General features: G+C 36.9%; 1 non-coding gene across 1 annotated transcript; it reads right to left on the bottom strand.

The window, feature by feature from the left end:
* Positions 1 to 661: 661 nt before the first annotated feature.
* LOC131152484 (small nucleolar RNA R71) lies at positions 662 to 769 on the bottom strand. The gene has a single exon (XR_009135983.1). It is a non-coding gene; the product is annotated as a small nucleolar RNA R71 (small nucleolar RNA).
* Between the last annotated feature and the right edge of the window lie 5,663 nt (positions 770 to 6,432).

The raw sequence follows: 6,432 nt of genomic DNA on the forward strand, positions 1-6,432 counted from the left end.
GCCGTTGCCGGGGACCAATTGGTGTCATCGAAGTGTTTCTCAGATTTCAGAGAGGTGTTTATAGAGCTGTGAATGTCTTCACAGCCTGGGTGATATCTACTTCCTCTCCTTTGACCTATTTGCTTTTATTGTGTTTATACTAAATTTATATAACTAGTTGGGCTAAAGATAACACATTTAGACTAGTCAGGACAAACTCATCCACCTCGTCATCAAGTGAACCTGTTTCACTTGAGTCACTTGAATCACCATCTGACACGCGCAACATCATGGCTGAGAATGAACCTCACGATATGGAGAACCCTAATGGGACACTTAGAGAATATTTGCAACCTGTTAGGACCAACACCCCATCCTGCATTATTCTACCTTTGAATGCAAATGCTTTTAATTTTAAACCTGTGATGATCCCATTGTTACCTCATTTTCATGGCATTGAATCTGAAAACTCATATTTGCATATTAAAGAGTTTGAAGAACTGTGTTCCCCATTTATGGATAGAACATGCACTGAGGAGGTAATAAGACTGAAATTGTTTCCATTTTCTTTAAAATACAAGGCAAAAACCTGGTTCAATTCCTTAAGACCAAGATCCATTGGGACTTGGCAAGAAATGCAAACTAAGTTTTTAAATAAATTTTTTCCCATGCAAAGAACTAATGCTTTGAAAAGACAAATCATGAATTTTTTCTAGAAGGATGTTGAAACATTTTATCAGTGTTGGGAACGTTTCAAAGACCTCTTAAATGCATGTCCTCACCATGGGTATGAGAATTAGAGGGTCATCAATTTTTTCTATGAGGGGTTGCAACCAAAGATGAGGCAATTTGTAGAAACAATGTGCAATGGTGAGTTTTTCAATAAAAGGCCCAAAGAAGCTTTTGACTATTTTGATTATTTGGCTGAAAACGCCCAAGCTTGGGATGTCTCTGATGTGTATGATAGATCTGAAAAGAAAAAATATATTAGTGGGGGTGGTAAGTATCAATTGGAAGAAGTGGATGATTTGAATGCTAGGCTTGCATTGATGTCCAAAAGGTTAGATTCCATTGAGCTTAAGGAGGTAAATGAAATGCATGTTTTACCATCATCTTCTAAAAAATGCAGCATATGTGAGGATCTAGGGCATGTGACTGATGCAAGTCCAACTATTCCTACTCTTAAGGAAATTTTGCTTGATCAATCTAACCCGGTGTATATGGTATCTGAGATTTCTTTTGAACCTTATTCTGATACTTACGATGCAGGTTGGAAGAGTCATCCAAATTTCAACTGGAAAAATGACCAAGTGGGGCCATCTCCACAGGAACAAAGTCAATACATTCCTTATCCAGCATCTGGCCAAGACTCGGGACCCTTTTACTTTGCAAATTAGCCTCCTCCAATGCAGAGAAAGGAAATGGAAGATCCCATACAGCAGCTAACTGTTAGCTTGCAACAGTTCATGGCAAACCAAAATGTGATCAACACTCAAACTTCTCAAGCCATCAACAAGATAAGCACCGATTTGACTAGGCTGAATACATTATTGAATGCTTTGGAGATAGATGAATCTCAATTTCAAGCCCAACTAGATACTTAAGTGCAGATTGCAATCATGGAACCGTCATCCTCTATTGAAGCAAATGTCAATTATTGCAATACCGAAACAACTCTCTGCAGTGGTAAGGTGACTGGTGCACCAGATGAAGAAGTTGAGCAGAATGGTGAGAATTGAACCTTCAAGGAACCAGGTACAAATTTTAATGTTGATACTTCTGAAGAACCAAAGGTAACTATTCTGAAAACTTTTCCTTAAAAACCAGTTCTTAAAGAAGTAAATTTCCTAGAAACTATACTAGATAAGGATCCTTTCTTGTTAAAACAAGAAAGATAATTTGAAAATGTGTTGTCTGATATTAAAGAGTATTGATTTATTCATAGATCACTTATGTGCAGATAACAAAACTGACTCATTGTGGTGACTAAAATTCGGAGACCCGCCAGTTCAATTTATAAATCTACACCCACCAGATGAAATTCCTCTCGAGCCTCCTCCAGACACACTGTGATGTTTTTCTTTCCTTTGTTTTCATTTTGTTTCATTCTGTCTTATTTTTCATTTTATTGATAGGTACATTTTCCTTTAGTTCAGTTTTCCTTTTCCATTATTTCTCCACCCAGGTACGCCCTACTTTTCCTGTGCACAGTTTTTCTATTTCCCCTATACTTTCACATTGAGAATAATGTTTCATTTTAGTTGGGGGGGGTGTGAGCATTTGCATGTGACACTGTGCACGTATATGTACTGGGTTTTATATTAAAAAAATCATTAAAAAAAAACACAAAAAAAAAATCATCAAAAATTAAAAAAAGAAGGAAAGAAAGAAAGGAAGAGTAGTGAGAAATTACATTGAATTATGTCATGCTTAACACTGACTCGTACCCTTCACATACATGCATATAACCTAAAAACTACATACTTGAGTCATTTATACGTAGTTTCTCTTTATATGACTTCGTAACTCCATGAAGAATTGATTGGTAGTACACTCATGTTAATCTGACTATATAATTTCTTGTATTTACACGGTATCTCACGAGGCTGAATAAACACATTCACGTGATTCACCGCACTTAGGGTTTCCTGTGAGCACTAAAAGAATACTCGTGGCGACTATGACACCTTGTGAGATATCCTTGAGCTATTTATCGTCCTTTTAAGCATTAATATTAAATCAGAGTTCACAGAACTCAATTCCCTTTTTATGGATGATTCCTTGTACACTAGTCTCTGTCTTTGATTTGCTAGCCTAGAGGTGACACCTAGTGTGAAGATAGAAACCTAGGTCTTGTAGCCTACTCAAGATGTGAACGCTGAGCCACCCCTAGAGATAGACTTAGTTCATAGACCACTATTTGAGCTCAATTCCCATTGATGGCATGCAGATAACAAAAGAAGTGTAAAGATTGTCCTAATCGATCAAGAAAAGACAGAAAATGAAGATTGATCAGAAGAAAGAATAAGAAATAAACATGAGCATGAAATGAAATGTTAATGCCTAAAATAAAACAAAACCAAGCCTTAGTCCCACTAAGTGGGGTCGGCTATATGAATCCTTTTCCGCCAATTTATGCGATCATGGACCATTTCTTTTGATAGATTCAAAGATATTAAATCCGTACTCACTATCTCCTCCCAAGTTATTTTAGGTCTACCCCTACCCCTTCTACTGCCCCCCATAGTAACTAAGTCACTCTTCCTCACAGGTGCACTATAAGGCCTACGTTGCAAATGAAATGTTAATGCCTGCTCCATAGAAATACCACAAAAATTCAAGGACACGACACATGTTCTCCACGTATGAAGATTCTTCAACTGGTTAATGCCTCAAATGTATTCACAATAAGTTTGTGAATAAGTTGATCTAGGGTGGTCTCAATTGGATGTGACAAGTAGGTAAGAAGATGCTAGGGTGAAGGACCCAACACCTCATAGATAGGCTAGATCCTTTCCAGACTAGTCCATTCCATACACTTAGCGTTCGTTCCTTTTAATATGTGGGATGTTTGATCGCTACACTCCTCCTCACATATGATGAGTGAACCCATTTCCTTTTGAGTGTTCTTGAGGGTACACCAGTTAGGCCGAGTCAAAGCTACCATTTGGTAGGTGTCCACTGGTATCCTAGGTGTACTGAGTCACACACATCACATACTCCTCGAGAGTTCACCTGTTTATACTCAAACTTATATGACTGCATTAACTCTGAAATGTGCCACTAATTAACCTCATGTGAGTAAATTGTTCTTAATTGACATATAAACGATGAAACTTGCATGAGTGACGTGCTTTGAAGTTGTGTGTATTGAATATGAATAAGCTTGTGTGAAATTCAGTTATGTTCTTGTATGTGAAACGGTATATTTGTGTCGCATGTGCATTAATTTCATGTTCATTGGAGTTCGTAGTTGTGAGCACTACCCTACATTCATTCACATCATTTGCTAGAGACTAGCAAAATGTTAGTTGGGGGGTATGATTACACGCCAAAACTGCGTAATTAGGCACCTTAACCCAGGTTTTACGGCTTTTATTTTTAATTAAATGTCCAATTACATCCGATATTTTAATAAAGTATCAAAATTATCATTCTTGAGTTTTATTGTGCAATTTACGAATTTTTGATAATTTTTTATCGCAGGAAAAGTCTCGGGAACCAAAACCGACACCTGTTCGTATTTTGTGCATAACTTTTCCGTTCAAACTCCGACTACCTGGGAAGTTTTCTCAAGAAGTGTGTAAGTGAGGACAAAACACACTAAAAAGGACACGTGTTGCTTTATGGGGCTAGTTATTAGTCTGATAAGGCCCGCCCCCTATTGTCTAGTCCAGGTGGAGGAGGAGAGACGCAGTGCTCCCTGGCAGACCCAGGTTGGGGCGTTACAGGTGAATTGGGTTATTTAAAAATTCCTCAACTCCTTTTTGAGAGCTCTTGTCCCTTTTTACAATCTTTTAAGGATTTCTTGTATTTTTTTTAATTAGGCAATCCACACAAACCCATATTTTTTCTAATCAATCCACAATCAACAAACACAATCAATTAATTTACTATTCAAGCACAACAACCACACAACAAGAAATCAATTTGGAATATTTAGAGGCCCTATATATGAATGTGCAACTCTTGTTGTTGACTTTTGAATTTGAATATTAAAATGTCATCCAAACACTATTTTAATATCAGAATTTAATTAAACCTTCAGTTAATAGGTTTTAGGTTGTTAACCAATCAACGTACTTCCTTTCAGTTTCCACAAAAGATCAATTAAACAATGTACTCCATTTCGGTTTCCACAAGCCCAAAAATAAATTAGGCTTTGAGTTTACTTAATTTCCAATACGCGTTGCTTTATGATTAAAAGTATTAAAACATCCACGCAGGTTATATCTTTGATGAAATTTAAAAGAGAGTAAGGGAAAGAGGGTGACATCACCACTTTTACAAGGTTTGGCTTATACCCAGCCTACGTCCTCGCCCTAGGTCAACCACCTAAAGAGTTCACCATACCTTGTTCCTTTTGGGTGGAAAAAAAACCTTTACACACTCCTTCAATAGGCTAGAGCCCGCCTCTCCAAACGATATACCCTCGTTTGGTCACTTCTTCAATGAGCAGCACCTCTCTAAGCGATATCCCCTTACCTAGACAATGATCCAACAAACCTGGAGTCATCACAATCTACAAGAGTAAAAGATAAATTATGCGTACAAAAACACTCTCAAAATTTAGAGCAGGTTGTACAAATTAATTTCTAAATCGTACTTCAAAAACCAAAGCTAAATAGAAAATGTGAAGCTTTAAAGGTCTAGAAGTCACCAATGGTTCTTAAAAAAAATTTGAATGCAACTCAGAACGAATCTCTTGTTTGTCAATCCACCAATATCATTGAGTTTTTCTCCAGAAAAATGATGTGAGCAAGTAAAAGCTTTAGGAGAATTTCAGTGTAGGGATCGTTTATAACTTCAGCGTATTGCTCATTTGATCTCTTGGCTTTCCTTTTTTCATTGATCAAAGGTAGCATTTATAAACTTTTTTGAAAAAAGTTTCCTCATTTAATATAGACCATTTAGGCAACTTTTCAAAAAAAAATAATTCAGAGAATTAAATTTGAAAGATTTCTCGCACGTTTTGAAATTTGAAATTCCCTGTAAAGTCAGTCGGCTGACCCACTCAACTGGGTCATTTTTGCACTAGTCATTCGGCTCGATAGGCAGCTGACACCATTCTGAGTTTCAAAAATTTAATTTAGATTAATTTTCAGTCGGTTGACTAAACCATGTTCAAATTAGTTAGTCGGCTAGGCCTTGTCAGATGGCTGGGCCTTTGTAGTTCATTTGAGTCAGTCGACTTGACAGTTAACTTTTCTGAAGTTTACTTGTCAGTCGGCTGACTGGACCATGTTCAAAACTGGTCAGTTGGTTGGGTCTTGTCAGTTGGCTAGGTATTCTTAGTTCAACTAGTCAATCGGCTGGGCAGACCTCATTTTTAAACATTTTCCAATTTTTGATTTCTTTAAAACTCTAGTTTACTTGAAAAACTTAATTGGAACATCTTAAAAACATGTTTAAGAGTTTTTCAAATAATGATCTCTAGGTCTTTGATTCTTAAGGAGCTTCACATATCTAAATAGAATTGACTTTGAAGTACTTACAAAACTCCTTCTAATCATGGTCTCCTTCATCACTAAGCCTTGTAGCCTCTCGAGGTTCTTCAAGATTTGCTTGGCCTTTAAACTCTTCATTTGACGTTCATTGCTTCAATGTGCTGAGGAGCTTTCACTAGATTGTCATTAATCTTCAGCTTACTTCCATGTTTACCCATGAGTGTCCTTTTACCTATATCTGAAATCAAATCACTCAACACCACATGTTAAAGCATCCTTCATTTTG

Source organism: Malania oleifera, chromosome 3 (genome assembly GCF_029873635.1).
Source record: "Malania oleifera isolate guangnan ecotype guangnan chromosome 3, ASM2987363v1, whole genome shotgun sequence".
Taxonomy (NCBI): domain Eukaryota; kingdom Viridiplantae; phylum Streptophyta; class Magnoliopsida; order Santalales; family Ximeniaceae; genus Malania; species Malania oleifera.